Source organism: Seriola lalandi, unplaced genomic scaffold, assembly GCF_002814215.2.
Source record: "Seriola lalandi dorsalis isolate HSWRI2012SDOR001 ecotype SW California unplaced genomic scaffold, Sedor1 jcf7180002054795, whole genome shotgun sequence".
Classification (NCBI taxonomy): domain Eukaryota; kingdom Metazoa; phylum Chordata; class Actinopteri; order Carangiformes; family Carangidae; genus Seriola; species Seriola lalandi.
In genome coordinates, this window is record NW_019525348.1 from 3,982,561 (window position 1) to 4,000,975 (window position 18,415).

The following is an 18,415-nucleotide window of genomic DNA, read 5'->3' on the forward strand; positions in this document are numbered from 1 at the left end:
TTCAGACCCCCCTTCTCTGTCACTTGAGCGCCGCTGTAGTCAAATGTATGACAAAGAGACAAAGAACATAGAGATGAGCTTTTTTTAATACACACTATCAGCAAATATCCATATTGTCCAGTGCTGCGGTGAAGATGTTTTGAAACATCAACAAATTAATTTTGATTCCTCGGTGTAATTGCTGTAAACATATTAACTGACCCAAATAATTAGTTTCAATTTGATGCCAGTGTTACTGTTCACGAATCACGATGGTGTCCTCCATAAACCCTGTTTCCTTCTGTCAAAATGATACATGCTGCATGTTGGTAAAACAACATTCTCCTTCTGTTGTGTTTCATAAAACAATTTCTCTTTACTCCATGGAAAAATCCAGCTCTTCTGCTACCTCTGACCCTGTGGGACACATGGCTTCTTCTTCCTGGTGATGACCTTGTTTGTACATGTTAATTATAGTGCATCTCTAGATGAATGTGATGATTTATTGATGATAAAATGCTACATGGAACCCATTATAACTTGGCTCGCTGTAGGCAGACACAGCCATTGCACTTCATGGAATGAAATTAGAGTCTAAAACATTACAGATATGCTAACAGCTCTGTGTTGCTGTGCTAAAGCCACAACTCTTTCAGTTAAAGCTAATGTTAGCATGGCGACATGCTCGCAATGACAATGTTAGCATGCACAAAACACAAAGTGCAGCAGAGGCTGACCCCGGGAACACACTGCCTGTGTTTGCATGCGTGTGGTGGCTGCGTCGCTGCTACTGCCAGCTTTATCATTCTGCATAGTTTGCCTTGGATAATAGTCATCAGGAGGCTTTTTGACAGATAATGTCACTAAATGGTGGACAGACCAACCAACACTTCCCTCCCTATACCCCTGACACTAGCATGGCTAGAAAGTGTGATTTGACTAAAGTGAATAAAGAGGTGTTATCAACTATCATTTTTCACTTATATTCAGTTTTTGGCAACATGCTGCCTGAACTAGTTTTATTTCTAACATTTGAGCTGCTTTGAGCTTTGAGTGTTCAAAATCTGACTGATTCACTGCTCATGATTGACTACGAAAGACGATAGCGAAAGGGAAAAAGCTCCAAAGTTGTGCAGATTTTCTGCATTAAATCACTTCTCAGTGAGTCCACATGTCCCTTTGAAAGAAATACTCATTCTTTCCATTCCCCCCTCATGAGAGAACAGACTGTTCTACTGGTGGATCCACCACATGACCTGAGAGCTGAACATCTGGACCAGAAAGGCTTCTCCAAGAAAGAAAAGCAGAGAGCAAGTCCTCCCCATGAAACTCAGAACTGGTTTCACCTGACTGTGTTGAAATCAGCTTAGACAGTGGGGTAGCTTGCTCCCAGCACACTGTTGCTATGCTGCATGAAGTCTCACTCACATGGCTTGCAGCCTGTTGTTTAAGCAGCCAACAGCCTTGGATGGGAAAGCCATGTTAGTGACAGAAGTGACAGCACTGTGCCTGTGGCATACTGCATTATCAATCTGGGTCGCCCAGTGTGACCCGCGCTACCTTCACAAATGCTTTTGCATCTCTTTGAAGGGAGATGGTGCATAGCATCACTGCCGTGATATAGACGAGGAGAGCTGCCAGTAACGTAAAAATAAAATATGTTAGAAATGGAAATGTGTTGAAGACATAGAAAATTTACTGGTTGAAGAAAATATTTTTGAATTATAAAAAAAAAGACTACAATTCAAGGCAAATGCAGAAAACATATAACCGCAAGTGCCATAATGTATATCATGGAAGTGATTTACTATGATATAGCACTTACTGATAGCAACAGAACTATTTGTCTTGGATGTTCACAGATATCTTACAGCCTGACAATAAAACCCTGCTTCCTTGACCAGAATCTGTGCTAAGAGCCCTCAGCTTCTCTCGCCCCATCCATCTCTGTAATTCCCCAGACTCTCTATCGTTTGGCTGTCTAAACCTTCACCTGCAGACGGGGATGAGACTTCAGTTCTCCAACCTGCCAAACAGTTGCTATCCACTGAGCCATAACAATGGAAAAAAAAAAAAAAAGAAAGATCCTGAGAATGCTCCAAGAATCACACAGGCTGCTAATATAAACAACTTATCTTTGTTTTTTTTATCTGCAAAGAGGCATGATCATGAAGACAAGAGGATATTTATGCTGTGTGCCGCTGTGGTAACCACACACTGTAGCACACGCATACGCATGCACGCATAAACACACACAAACAAACATCACTCATGTTTATGTCCTGTAGGGCCTCTCTCTATTCAGATGAAAGCACCGTCTGCGGGATGCACACTTTCTCAGATAGCTTGCTGACAGACCTGACACACCTGCCCACCCGGGTGCCTTTCAAGAATAACAAGATGACACCCCGAATGCCCACAACTGAGCTGAGGAGGGCCTCTGCCATACTATGTCACAAGCTGTTGTTTGGCTTCAACACAATTGCAAAATCATTTGTTGGGTCATGCATTAGCTGCTATGGAGATCCATGAGCATTATGGCATTTTCCGAGCAGAACATTTGAAAGTCCACTAGTGGTAAAAATGTCAGAGCAGAGGAAAACAAATCAATGATGATGTGGTTTAGTATGATAATGTAGAGGTGAGATGGTTAAGTAGCACTGTGACCTCGCACCTCATTATGTGAACCCACCCGCTGGGCTTCCTCCCACAGACTAAACACATTCAGGTTCCACTTGAAATGCCTGTGGGTGTGAATGTGTTTTTCTGTCTAGAAGTGTTAGCCCAGTGATGGACAGACAACCTTCCCTGGGTGGACCCAGTCTCTGACCCAGTGCATGCTGGGATAAAGCTTCTGCCCAACTCTGACAAGCTATATTTGAAATTGACGGAGGGATACAAAGATTGTAAAGTGGTGGCATCACAGTGCATCAATGCACTAATCAGCTGCATGAATAAATAAAATTTTCCTAAGGCAACTTCATGAAAAGTTTTACATCTGCTGAAGTTTATACATAAAAGGTTAATATTTGAGTGAAGTCATTAGATCTTTCCTATGTTTCAAAGAGTGGCTGAAAGGGCGGGGACTATCTGGCAGCTCACGTCATGTACAAATATCGCACTTACAGCCAGACATGGAAGAGGTGAGAGCGTATCAGTGTGCTGACAACGGTGGTTATTGGTGTCTATCCAGACCTCAAGCATGGAAGAAAATGTAATTTCCTGAAGTTTACTTTTGTTTTAATCTTCGGTTTGTTACTGTGTATAGTTTTTATTTAAATGTAAATACAGATCTTAATGTAAATGCAGGTCATATGTTAATAAACCATTCTGTTTACGGCATTAAAAAGTCCTTTATGTCTTTGAGAGGTTGTTGTGTCCTTACCCTTATTGAGACCAAACCTACGCCCTTGGTCTAACCTCTGTGATTCGCGGGTAGTTCGTTGGTGTGAATGAGTTGCCATAAATAATAGTTTACTATAGAAAGAGCTTCCACCACAGAAACTTAAATTTCTTCATCAAAAAATCGTAGTGAGCACTTGTCTTTCACTGACAGTTGATCTCATGGAAGTGCAGTGCAAGTCACACCAAAAATGCATCCAGCAGATTACGACTACAGCTACAAACTCAACAGCTGGATGTCGACATGAGCGACAGAGTTGCATGACACCGTCTTATTTATGAGGGCCCAATCTGTCATGGCACACGTTCCAGCCACATTATGAGTACAGACACATGACACTGTGGATGTAAACAACACCTTCTAATGTGCTAATTGGCCAGCCACAAATAATTACTTCTTAGGTCTCTGAATGTGGTTGAAAAGGAAGTGCCAGCAGGAAGTAATGATCTGATCTGTCCCCGTTTGTCATGATCAAAATCTTCCAGTGTTCTCAGTAATGAGCCCCTCTGGTTTGCTTATTCTGCTCCTCTCCTGTCTCTATCTTGTACTTTGTTTTTGTTTTGTTTTTTCGCTCGCTGCTCATCTTTTGTCCCATTTCCATTTGTCTCTCAAAGTATTAACAGTCAGTGTCTGACATCAGTCAATGCACCATGATGAAGCTAATTAGCATAAATATTACACCCATAATATGACCTCTAGCAGTGCATCCGACATGAGAAATGAGCATTAAAAAAAATTCCTCATATGTATAAGGAGTGTATACACACACACACACACACACACACACACACACACACACACACACGCACACACACACATATGAACGTACACATATATGTATCTATATTTATATATATGTATCTATATAATATTCCCTGAACATCTGGCCAGCTGTAGTGGTACAGCCATGGGCAGCCTCTACCACCACAGGATGGCCTCTGTGCCTATATACAGTCTGTGGCCTACAGGCTATGCTCATGTGTTTTGTGTTTTAATGCTGGATGTGTGGGTGGAGGAACAGGTTCAGACAGAGTAATACGGGGGTGACAGGGTGGCTTGGAATGAAGGACTCGAACCCTGTGGGGGGAATTCGCCTTTTCAGATCTTGTTTCATTACATAGCCTCCATGCAGAGCTCCCTACCCCCCCAACCCTCCGCAACCCCCCTCTTACTCTTCTTCCCAATCTCTGATGCACACAAGGCAGCACTTGCACATTTCACAACAGATTAATTCAGTTGAACATAACCCCTGCAGAGAGTTGAGTAACACTCACTGTGGAACCCCCTTCTCCCAGTGCTGCTTCCAGTCTTCCTCCCACTCAGTAGTACACTCAACTCCAACCTGTTTCTCACTCTTCTTTCACTGATTCATGTCATTCCTCATTCCCCAAACTCTCTCAGCTGGCCTCCTTTTTGCTGCAGAAATCCCTGCTGCCACTGCCATATTGTGACACCCCAGCCAAACAAAGGAGTAAAACATGTGTGTATATGCACAGGGAGCAATTTGACCTAATACTTCCCATTCAGGAGTATGTACAAATGAGCTGAGCGCGGTGGGTTTTTTTTTTTTTTGTTCATCCGAACTAGCACACCTACTAAGTTATTCAGTTACATAGAGTCTCTATCATATTATCATATAGTTTCCTTCCTTATTCTACCAGTAAATTCAATAATAAAAAGTATTGAATCAAACCTGATATGTTAAATAGTTGAATTCCCCCTTTTGAGGGATTGCTTCAAATGATGTGGGTTATGTCACTGTGATTTAAATAAGGTCATGGAACCATATGAAACAAGGCAGGTCCTTTTTTGACCTTCAAGGTCAGAAAATCAAGCTAATTCATATTCAAATGACAACTAATGATATTTGTGTCTTAATTCACATCCCCGGATCAAATGAAAAACCATAGTAATTGGTTCATTTTATCTCCATACAAAGCTGAAGTTACACTGCTTCGCTGCATGACGGTTTCCATTGTGACTTCCGTGGTACAGTAGGCCGTAAGACAGAGGAGGCATCCATTGTCTCGTGACAGGCTGATGGGGGGAACAGGTAAAACATATGGCATTAACTCAATTGCAAAGGTGTGCTAGAAACCTGAGCTTCATACGTGGTGCTTCGCCTGTCAAGTTGTATTAAATGTCTTCTTTTCTTCTTTTGCCGAGAATATATTCATTTTTTGCCGCTGTGAAATGGGATTTGAGGAAAGTCGCTGCTGCTCTCATATACAGAGATTAATCTCTCACTCATCAGGGACTTCCGAGGCTTCCTCAGACCCCTCAGCCATTCCAGGCTTGGAGCTGCAGAGGCAGGCAACCAGGCACCACGAAAAAAAAAAAAAAATAGTCCTCCTGAGTTTGTGTCGCAGGCTTTTGTGGTTAAAAGCAGCTGTTTCTCCCTTTCATGCTATCCCAGGCAGCTCTCTAAGCCCCTCCACATAGGAGAATAGAAGCTCTCCCTCCTGCCAAATACAGAACATTTACTGTCTTCATAAGCCCACTGAAGTCTGATGCTCTGAAATATGTGACTTGTGACATGAAAAATGTGTGACTCTATTCTGGCAAATCTGCACATGTTATATGTACACTTTTATATGGTTTTGGCTTCTTCAATCTACTTTCTAACCTCAAAACTAAAAACCTACTGGAGTTGTAATTAACCAGTAGAAGGAGAATACTGTATCCTTTACAATCCTGATATGTCTGCTGTAATGCTAAAATAACTTAATAATCATTCCATATATAGATATATAGCACTGTATACTATTCTGACCTGGGTTTCATGAATAATACATGCAGGCCTGGAAACCTCTGCTGAATATTGAGGGGGCAAAGTAAGATATGTCAATGAAGTCTTCTATCCATCACCCCACCCCCCACCACCCCGCGCGCCCCTGCCAATTAAACTGAAGTACTGCTCACTTTGCGCTATCAACTTGTCATGCCCTCTTATATCCACACGGCACTCAATCAATTACAGCACCGGCACAATCAGAAATTAACCAGGATCCTCAGTCACACAGTGGCTTAACAGGGCTTTTCATGTGAGCTTTACAGCATGTTTGTATGCTAATTGTGTTGTTAATGTACAAGCTGCTGCTTTTATACATGACTGCTCTCCAAAACCCGAAACTGTGAAATATGTGAAAGTGTATTCTTTTATGTGTGTGAAGAGTACAACTATATCATTGCACTGGTAAACTGCATCCTGACAAAAGAGAAAACAGAGACAAAGGCTGTCTAAACAATAAACGGTGCTTGATTTGACAAGTGGGACTCAACATAGCATTACCATTCTTCAGTGAGTTTTTAGAGTGATTAAATACAGCTTTTGTGAACCTGCTGTGAGACAAATCCAGCAGACAGTCGGGAGCGCTGATGGCCTGCTTTCAGTCTGATGTTTATAGATCCAAATTCTTGCTCACCTTATGCTCCTTATGCAGCTATGACGAGATAGTGTCTGAGAGTCAGCCATGAGTAATTGATTGTGTGTGTGCACAGCTTCCTGAATGGACTCATCCCTGGTGGGTTGCCGGTTGTCATGCAGGAGAGAAGTCCCCTACTCCTTTCCTTAATGCGAAAGAAAATTATGCCCGGTGCTGCAAGATAATGCCATTTCTACTGACTGCAAAACACTGATGCAAATTTCAGGGCCTTTTGGGAACAGAGTTTAACGGAGAAAAAGAAAATTCAAACTTTCAGGAGCCTACTGTACGTAGCTCTATAATCATGTTGACAAATGCTGTGTGAAAAGTGAGTGACTGGTTTTGTGGACTGAATTTTGACTGTTTTAATTAGAGGCAGTGTCACATTGACAGAAAGGCTGTCTTTGAGAGAACTTGTAAAGGGATTCATGTGTAAGAAGGCATTTTATCCAATTTCCACATTCTCTTTTAGTGCAAAAAATGAGTAAGTGTGAATAAATGCTTGTATGGCTGGCAGCGATTTCACATGGCAACACTGCTGATGCAAAACTTTTGTTTTTTCACCAGCAGTGAGGCTGTAGGGGTAGCAACATCTGTATGTTGGTTGGTCTAACAATACTGAATGGACTGCCTTGAAATTTAGGATAAATCCTGACTTTGGTGATCCTGTTATTTTTTTTTACTGTAGTGACACCAGGAGGTCAACAGTTTTACTTATCCTGTGTAACACTGCAAAGCCTACTTGTCAGATTACCACAAAATTAGGTGCAGATATTCATGGTTCCCTGACGATGTATCCTGACGACTTTTAATGATCCTTTTCATCACGATGAGGTTGACATTTCAACAACTCTTGGATGGACTACCATTAAATTTGGCACAGATGTCCATGAAGATGACAATAAATTTGGTACACGAATTCATGTCCCTCTCTGAGTTTTCTACCTTTTCATCTGGTGCCACCATCAGGTTCAAATTCCAATCCAATATTTTGGACCAAATACCTGGAAAATGAATGACAGTTCCATCAGCTGTGATGTGACTGACAGACTGGTTAGTTGGCAGACTGTATTGAACCAGCCATAGCTTGCCATCCCATCAGGTCAGGTCCTTACCAGGCTAATATTGTGTAGTCTGACTTTAGCAATAGCCTCAACACTGGCAGTCCATTTAATTTTAATCAGTCTGATCATCCAATAACTAATTTATCTATTTAAAGGAATAGTTCTGTGTTTTGTGAAATACACTTATTGGCTTTCTTGTTAAGAGTTATATGAGACCGATACCTCTTTCATATTTGACCGTTAGTCACAACTAACTTCAGCTAACTCCAGTCTCCTGGTTGTAGCCTCATATTTAATGGACAGATATGAAAGTGGTATTAATCTTCTCTCTAACTCTCAGTATATACTCAGTATGTCTTGAAGGAGGTTAGTAATAATAAACACTGATATATCATGATCCATTGATTTAAGTGCATCAAGTTGAACTATGAAAAATACTTTATTGAAGTTTTTTTTTTATTTTTTTTTTTTACCTCAAACCCTTGGAAACAAATAACATTCTTTCAATTAAAACTAAACTGTGTGCAGATTCTGAAATTTAATGACATCAAATCTTGGCTGAAAGAGTCTAAATCAAATGAAATGGACTGAAAGATTACACTGGAGCTTGATGCTCTGTTGACAGAAACTGTAGACGCCAGCTGCAACAAGTCAGATTTTCATTAAGGGAAATCATCAAAGATACATTTTATGCTTTTGTGGGTAAACTATAATTACTTCAGCATTTTTTCCTGTCCATTACAGAGTAATGCCATTACCAAGGAAAAAACTGATTAGTTATGAAGAAAAATTTAACCATCCAGAAAAATCCTATCAGCAGGATAATTAACAGTGTTTTCCTTTCAACGCCAGCCGAAACGGAGTAACAAGCTTGTTAATGGATGCCTCATCCGAACATGTCCGCACGTAAGTGAGGGAAGAGTCATGCAAATTTATGCTGAATTCAGAGCCGTCATGGTGTAAACAACGTTGCTGTACTGACAACCGTGTGTGAGCTAGGAATAGTGAGGTTCCACATGACAAACTTATAAAAAACTAAAAGGGTGAATGTTAATTTATTTCAGCCCTGGGAATATGTGTTTGGATATGGATGAATGTAAAAAAAAAAACAAAAAAAAAACTGCCAATAAGAGCCACCATGCCAAAATTGAATGCACAATACACCAGCACTGCACTGCAGGTAAATTTACAATCGCACGAGTCTGAAACATGGTTGAAATTATTATTGTGAAGCCAGAACCATTTGAAGATCAACCACACACAGATGTTTAAATACCCTCGCAGTTGTCAACTTGTCCAGGTTAAAAGCACCTCCTCCACCACCCCCGACTCTCCAATTAAAGGCTGTCAGAAACAAGTTAAGCTGCTGACAAAGAACATAAGAGTTAAGAATAAGTTGGCAGCAGTTTTGTCACAACCATGAGACGGCACATTAAATCAGATCCCCAGGGTATTCCAGGGTTCGTCAAGCAGCACTTAATAGAGTTCTTTACTATTTTGCAGAGTAATATAATTCCAAGTATAATAAAAGTCTAATTATATTCTAAAAGAAAGTCACCAACCTACTATCATTGTGCAGATAAATGTCTTGGGCAGGATTTTGAGATGCATCATTTTCTTTAATATAGTTGTTTTTAAGTTTTGATGAAAAAAATAAGAAATAAGAAAGAAAGTTGCATAAAGTCTCCACACTGTGAAGCATTTATATTCTGCAAATGGAATTTTGAAGGGAGAACACTTGGAGCCTGGAAGCTAAATCCTTCTCAGTGACAATATGTTTGAAGAGAAATTCTTCACTGAAAAAGCACACCAGACACCTGTAACGTTTTTATTTTGGTAAACGAGCTGAAAAAGTGTGGATACATTATATCACTTTTATCAGATCTGAGTGTTTGGTTTTCCTGTTAAAGGGCAACTGCATTTATCAAAACTTTTATCACCCTACCTAGAGGTTATACCTACTGTACCATTTACAAAACAGCGCTTTTCTTCATGGAGGCCAATTCCAGCTTACCAGCTCATTTCACAGGAAAACACATCCTCAACCAGGGAAATGGAAAGCAATTAGAGTTTGATTGGAAACGTAATCTGCAGACTGCAGACATTAGAAACTAGAGAGAAGACTCAAATTTGTGATGCCATCAGCAAAAAAGTTAATAAAAGTCCCTTCTGGTACTGTAGTTTGGGGTTCAAGTGACAGAAGCAACTATGAAAACAAAAAGAGGGATGTTTTGGAGACAATTGTATCCTTTGTTGTTAAAAGCTAAAAATACTGAAATCAAAACTAGTGAATTAACTAGTGAACTTTGTCTACCCTTCATTGTTCTTTTCACTGTGGAGAAGTTTGAGCCTTTGTAGCTAAAATCTGTTCTGATCAAACTGATCAAGAGTCCTCTGGTGTTTTGTTATGTTATGCTGTACTGTATGTTTGTTCAGAGAGAACGCTGCTTTTTCACTGTGAGGATAGGACTTCTGGAGTGCTGGGTGCAGACACAGGGGCTGATGTGAAGCTAGCTGTTAATGGTCAGTAAAGTCCTGTAAACCGTAGGCTGGCTGCTTGTTAAACCATAAAGTTTTCTTTACTATTTCTAAAGCAGTGTCCCAGTTCAGGGGCTGCATCCTTTGGAGGATGAGGTCTACGAAGGCCGCTGTCGACCACAAAGGCCAAACCGAAATGAGACAGTCTGGCCTACGAAGGATTCCCACTTCGCATCCCCAGCTGTGCCCACCATTACCATTGACTCACAAACCACCGCTCCTGTTGCCTAGCAACCTCTTGAGGTTTTAAGGCCCTTGGTTTTTAAACAGTTGTACAGTTAGCTGTTCAACTGAGCTGAAACCCAATACTTACATTTAAAAGTGTGATCCTCAGGCTCTCACGCAGGTAATCTTGGGATCCACCCACTGGAGCCTTTGTTGCCCAGGAAAAGAAGGCCGCATTTGAAGGAGCCTTCATAATGGGACAGCCTTGCTTCGCTGCTGTGATGCAATCACTCTTCAAATACAGCCTCCAAATGACACGGCCCCTGAATTGGGACACAGCTTATACCTGTAGAATACTAAAAATAATGTGACTTTTGTCAATGGTTAATATGTAATGTGTGTAACTGAATGATCGCGGTGTTCATGCCCACAACCAATCATCAGCGAAATGACAGAACGTGAGTGGTACTCAGAGCTGTACTGGATGTCGCCAACTTGTGAAAACTGGGGAGATTTCGTGAAGTCTCTTGGCCTGAACTTTCTGTGACCTCAGAGTGATTCAATTACAGTGTTACTCTTGAGCGTTATCCTGGGATCATCAGGAAGTGAAGACTGTAAAGCTGTGGTGTGTGAGTCTATGAGATGCATGACAATCAGTTTGCAAGTGGCTTTTAACCTTGAGAAAGTGGTTTCGTTGTGAGGCAGATACAAAGTAAACGTCTATGATCTTGAGTTTAGAGTCCCTGTCTGATGGGATAAGCTATCTGCTACAGTAACATCCCTCTTAAGGCAAGCAAGTGCTTCTTTATTAAATCTTCTTGTACACGAGCTCTAAGATTTTTAGAGCTCAAAGGAAGAGCCAAAATAAGATCTCTGGTTAGTATTAATTAAAATGACACTACAAAGCGTTATCATGGTAATAAGAGCCTTATCCGTGTCTTCAGCTTTGTAGTCTTGTAATGTGAAATGGACCTTGGAGCTTTGGAGGAGCTCATGAACAGATACTGTACATACAGTACAGGCTTACTTCTTTAAATTTTCTCTTTGGATACTGAATCACTTAACTAAATCCATGAACAGTCACATTGAGACAGTGGAATAGTAGCTTGCAGGCTGTAAGTGACACCGTAGTTGTTTGATTTAATGCTGTCTAAGAGATGGAGTGCTGACCTTTCCAGTTTATGTCAGAGATGAAGGTTTCTAACCAGGAAAAGGAGATGTGGTAACTTTTGAACTTTATAGGATTTGTACCCTTTTCTGCAGTCACGCACAGTCTGCCATATGTCATCTCATAATTTCATGTTTTCTGTAACAAAGCAACAGTAAAGGTGAAATGAAAGGACAGTAGTAAAAATAAAATACAATTAGTGCAACACAGTTATTCAAATGTTACTGCCTTTCATATTAGTCATGGACCGATTTGCTCTAGAGAGATGTTTATGTCAAACATTTCCTCTTCATTTTTGCTATAGCACAGCTCCTTTCTGATCACATCATTGACAGCTGTTTACTGTACTGTAACAGTTTCTTGTTTCGGGTCATCTAACACCACTTACTGACATGGCTACATCTTTTATGGGCTCTGATTTCTGACTACACAATCTGAAATGTCAAACAAGTCCTCCGGCCTTAACAACCATGTAGGCTGTTAGCTCTTATCCTCAATATTAACCACAAGAGCGGACCAGCGGCAGATACACCGGATACCTGTTGTCATGGTAACAATAATAAACATGCAGTCAAGGTTGTGGAATGGTTCCAGTTTGGTTTGGTTTAGGCCAAAAAAAAACTACTACTATTTTAGGAAAACGGCTTGGTTTGCTACTAGTACTACTACTTCCTCAAGGTTAGATGATCTTTGTCATGGTTACAATAATAAACACGGGTGGTGGAACAGTCATGGATGACAGAATCAACACTAATCATCAGTTTGAAATGAGAAACTAACAGCTGTCTCATGTTTGAAAGACAGTATGGAGATGTGATAGTATTGAAGTCTTCTTTATACTTGCCCACAAACAGAGTGGAACAGGAGACCTTATATGGCAGTTTTAGTGGTGTCAGTAATGATAATGATGAACTCTCATGAAGGTACACATCCTCATGAATAACAGTCACTTATCAGGCTGAAACAAGGAATTTTTAAAGTTATAGGATGAGCCTATGCAACAGCCAAACCTTCCATTTCACTGCATAAGTCATGTTTACATCACGGCTGATTGGAGGCAGAGCCAATGCGTCATTTGACCTCTTTAGCGAATGCTGTTGTACATTTTTACATTCTTGACAAAAGTCTAATGTCAGCAGGTCTGGTTTTTTTAACCAGTGTAAAAGAGGCTTTAGGCGCAATATATCCTGTAGTGGCACTGGATGTAAATTGTGAGGTGTGGATTCCTATAGGAACATAATTCCTGGGAATACTGGGATGGAGAGGGTGCCAGTGGCCAGGACTGGAATGTCAGGAACAGGATTAGCTGAACAAATGCATGCATGTTCTAGTTATGAAAATTCACGAAATTCAAATGACAATTATAGTTTAAACATTAGAATTCAAATCACATGCCCTAAAACCTCACACTTCTAAATGGGAACATCTGTCTCATTTATCTGCTGCAGCAGGGGGTGAGATCAACTCCTCATGCAAATTTAATATCAATCATTTGTTAAAGAAGACTCTGTTTAATAGAATATGTTTAACCCTGTCAAGAAGAGAAAGAGAAATCTAATTCTTAGACCCTTGGGACACTTCCTGCAGTCCAAACAGCCAGCGAAATAAATTCACATTTACCTTCCTAAATCAAGTGTTTGTATTGTTCCCCAGAAATCTGTTGTGAGTTGAGGACAAGCTGATCTTGCAGAAATACAGTACATCCAGCCCATGGTTCAGAAGGTCGAACACTATAGAATAATCCGGTCTAGAGTGAGAAAATTCAGTGACAATAGCACCATGACTAACTTCTGTGGAAATGAAAACGGCCGAGGAGCCCAACAGAGGGAAGATATTGTTCCAGATAGGGGACCTACAATTAAACTTAATGAACATGAAAAACTAGTTTTCAGTTGGCTTTGCTGCAGAAAGTGATAAACGATGAATTTCAAATGGCCGAGACAAGGCAATTACTAACAGCCGTCGTAGTAAAGAGAAAAGTGGATTTTGTAAAATTTAAGAGAATCTCCATTGCCTCATTATTTAACGCTGGGGAAACGAGGCACCGTGGTTTTTTGAGTGAAAAATATAAATATTCACTGTTAAAGACTTCTTCCTTGACCTGTCCTCTGACACAAGATAGTTGACTTGAGACGGAACAACAAATTTTATATCAATTCAGTGGTGCTAAATGCACAATTGTATAATCTGACCACTTAAAAATGCAGTCTAGTATTTAATGGAATTGAAAAAAGCTGCTGAAATCCTTAGAAAATAGGAGGTTTTTCAGCTGTCATTAAGTGAAGACCTATTTCTAACCAACCCCTCATTGCAAAAATCCTGGAAGCTTTTAGTATAATCGCTGACAAACTAATGGGTGTAGTAACATAGGTTATGATGCGTTTCTATGGTTACAAGTGCAATAACTGCAACATCCCTGGCTGCAGTTTTAAGCCACTTTGTGTAAAGGCTAAACTCTGACCTTATGTGTTTTTTGTCTTTCAGTCAAACTTAAAATGGGCCGTGGCATTATTTCTGAAACATCAGTGGTGTTATAGTTTGGTAACCCTTGACAAGTGACAAGAGAGAGAGGCCTCAAGCATTAACTTGTCAAAAGCAGTAACATTGAGGATCACTCTTCCAAATCAATGTGCCATATCATTTGTTGGAGTCTAATGTCATTCTCTCACTGTTGAACATACCTTCAAACTACATCCAGTGACATTGTCTGATTCTGATTTAAGAATAGAAACAGTAAAATACTCCCAAAACTGAAAATTTCTTTTAATCCATAATCTAAACAACTCTTCATAGATATGATATAGTTACACTAAAAATGTGATTTTTAACATTAAAAAAACTCAATATTACACGAGTAAAATATTATTTCAAGTCATTTAATTTTCCTCATGTACCTCTGAAATGTTCCTTTTTGTGGTGTCAGGTTTCAGACAATCCAGTCATGTAATTATCTGAGCATAGGGGTACACTAATCTCTTCAGTGACAATCAATAAAGAAAGATGACATGAAATGGATTTCTATACAGGAGTAAGTCGTGTTTCTCCAGTAAAAGCAAGAAGAGCATAGCGTAAGCCTTTAATCTGCCTGTAATAGGCTTCGGTAAAATTTTATCCATGCTTTCTGTAACCAGTGCTGTGAAACCATTGGTGCCTATATTCAGTATTATCGTGCTACTTTATATTATTAAGCCTCTATTGAGAGAGATTAAACGAGAAATCAGGCATGACTGCTTTGATGCTGCAGCCTGTGTTTGTAAATGTGGGCTGCTAAATTACTTGCAGAGGAACGCAGTGTGGTTACAAATATATAAATATACCCTTTCTACCATGAAGCTGTTCTAACAAAGAAATTCACATTTGATCATATAGTTGTAAAATTAGATGACTGCTATATGGAATACTTTCTTCAGATCATTTTTTGACTTTATCATGGATTATACTAATTGGGCTAAACTCTAACCTCTGAATAGCGATGCTGAGGCTGTGTGCTTTATGTGCTACTTAGAGTGATACTTGACATTGAAAGAGTTTGGAGGGTGTCGTCTATTGCTTATAGTCTTTCCACAGTGACTTTGCTGGATCTAACATTAGCCTCAAATTTTAGCATGCTAACTAGCTTACCACCTAAATACAGGACAAAGTAAGTCTCACTTCCAATGCTACACATTAAGCACATTAATTAACTATCCACATTTATTACTTGGATTTCAGGTGTAACAGTCGAAACTGTGAAATGTGCCTAAGACATGCTGTGTTTCCTACATACGAGAGGGTCTGCGTCATCAGTCTATGCTTTGTTTTACTTTTTAGGTAAGCAGATGGATGCCTATTAATGAGCTCTTTATTCTTTTTGTTCCTCAACTCAAGAGTAACGTTTTGTGATGCTTCTGTTTTGTTCATGTATGATGGGATAGAGCCATCCATCCGGGCATGGTAAGGTTGAAGTGTATTAAGTTAAAATCGACAAGTATTGTGGAAGTCCCAGCGCTTGTGTGGATGTGATTTTTTGCCTCCTCTCCATTTCTCCACACTCTCCAGACTGCCTCAACCCAAGTACGTGGACCCAAACTGTTACACAGGCTACATATTCATGAATAGCATATACATTTTGTGGTATTTCCTCACTGCGTGAGAGCTAGTACTGAATGATACTAGTACATTTTTTTTGCCAGGGAGATGCAGCTTTTGCTTTTGTCTTATACCATATCATATATGTAGCCATAAATACCCATTTAAGCATTTTTAAGGGCTCTTGTATTAATACATTTCTATATATACATATCTTATACTTATACCTATATACCTTTGTTTTTTTCTGACTTTCTAACTCTTGCAAAGGGCACCATCATCAATGGTTAGAACAAATTAATCAATGCATTAAAAAATAAAGTGACTTTGAAGCGTGTATGAGATCTGCACCATTGCCTCTTTTAGTCAACAATCAGTCAATTAAATACTTCATATGCAACCAAAGCCATGGCCTTCCGCTTCACATGAGACAGATTCAGCATTCTTTTTTTCATTATGTGTTCTAAGTAATTGCTTTTTTAATAACAAGTTTAGCTGTGATCCTTAGCCACTCTTCTTGAATTTCTTACTTTTACTCAATAAGAAAAACAGTGCTCCAGTGCTGCCCGGGTTTTCAGTGATAGCCATTGCAACATGAGAAATGGAAGATATCTGAGGCAAGATTGACACACAAGCATTTCAGAATTAGCCATTTGGAATTCATCTATATTGGTTTTATACTGTATTCTCAACATGAAGCATGACATCAGTCTTTCCACAGAGTTCAAACAGGCCATTCATGTCCCTGTGAGCATTTTCTGCTCGAAGAATGTGTGGCGTTCATGACCCTTTATGAGCTTCCATTGTAGCAACTTGTGACCCGTAACAAGGTACTCATTTGTTCAGAGGTGAAGGTCTTGGCAGTTTCAGCATTCTCAAGGTCATAGGTCATTTTCATAAAGCTGTTGGATCAATGTATGTATGATGGTGAAAATGGGTGTAAAACATTTGTATTCAGCTGGCAGAGCACTCTTTCCTAATCACCCTAAAGCTATCAAGGCTTCTGAGCTGAGTGCCTCATACTGAGAGGGTTTGCTGATAGGCTGCAGAGCATGGCAAATCAACTTTTCACGGTCTCCATACACAATGTCACGGAGGTCATACCAATTATGTACTGAGCTGTTTGGTACCATTTGCAATCTAAAAATTTAATTTTCATAATTAAATACTCAGGATTAGTTTATGTTTATCAAACACTATTAGTTATCAATGAAACACACCAGAGTACTTATGAACATTTGATGGTGAAAACTCAAAGGGGTCACTTGTCACTAAATTTATCTTAAATTTTCAAAAAAACTGTTTTTTCATGCTGGGCTGAACATCACTGCACTGACACAAAGAAAAAAACGTAATTTCTCTATTTTCAAGAGCAGTTCCAAACACAAGCTGAAGTGATTGAGCATCACAAGGCAAAGCTGCACACTAAGCCTTTTGTTTTTATTTGAAATGGGAGTCAATGACGCTGACACTTGGAAATGCTTTTGCATGAAGTGTAGGCTATAGAGACTGTCAGCTGCATATATTTCTCATTCATGTTATTATATATTACATATGAATACTGTGTATTGTATATTATTTCTGAATAAAGGTTTTCATGGGTCTGAACTGGACATGAAGAAATACCTACCCAAACCTTATCCGCTAATGCTAAGAGTCCACAACCATGCTAACAGCTCTGTGAGGCTGTACTTTGGCGCAGTTGTGCTTTGAGCTAAATGCTAACATACTCAAAATAACAATGCTAACATGTTGATGTTGATTATGGAGGACAGTCAGACCCAGCCTAAATAGACCAGAGGACAATTAGGACCAATCAAGTGCAGCCCAAACAGACCCAAATAGATTGCTGCATTACTGGCAGCGGAATCATTGCTCCGGCAAAAGAGCAGCAATACACATCATTTGTCCTGTACTTCATGCTTTTTACCTTTTGCACACATAAAAATAAAACGTGCTTTTTTCATGCAGTTATTATGTAGAATGGCCTCAGTGCTGAGAACGAGTCTGCTTGAATTGGCGTAAGTCATCGACCTATGGGCATTGGGAACTTACCCCAGCTCATTAGATTGAATATAATTTGGACCCAAAACAATGTCTACTTCTGAGATATCTCTGGGTATCTACTGGGTAATGAGTCTGCAGAACTTGGCGGCTAGCAAATAGCATAGCTAACATAAATAAATAAAAAGAGAGGTAGATAGACAGATAGCTAAAGTTACATTTGAAAGTCATTCTTTCAAAAATAATATTACATTTTTGTACTGATAAATTGACAAGCAAGATGCTTTGTACAAATTCATATTCTTATGCCTTTCTAAGCCTTGACTGACAAGCTTCAGTGCTTTGATGTCCACAGTGCAGTGGCTGCAGTGTCATTACACATAGATAGTTCACTCAAACACAACAATGATCAATGTAAAAGTAATCTGCATGGGATCTTTGAAAGCTCACAGATTCATGAAATTAAGTCATTTGATGCTTGAATGACCCAAATCTTGCATATTGCGTCTACACTGAAAGCAGATGCATTTGGCAACATACTAGTGTAGCAGGCAACCTGCTACAGCACATTAATCCCAGAGCTGATTGTGCAAAGAGGCCC

General features: G+C 39.7%; 1 protein-coding gene across 1 annotated transcript in view; it reads right to left on the reverse strand.

Annotated features, from left to right (window-relative positions):
- The window catches only part of gabrzb (gamma-aminobutyric acid type A receptor subunit zeta, b), a 46,297-nt gene that overhangs the window by 17,676 nt on the left and 10,206 nt on the right, over positions 1-18,415 (reverse strand). The gene's annotated exons all lie outside the window — the stretch shown is intronic.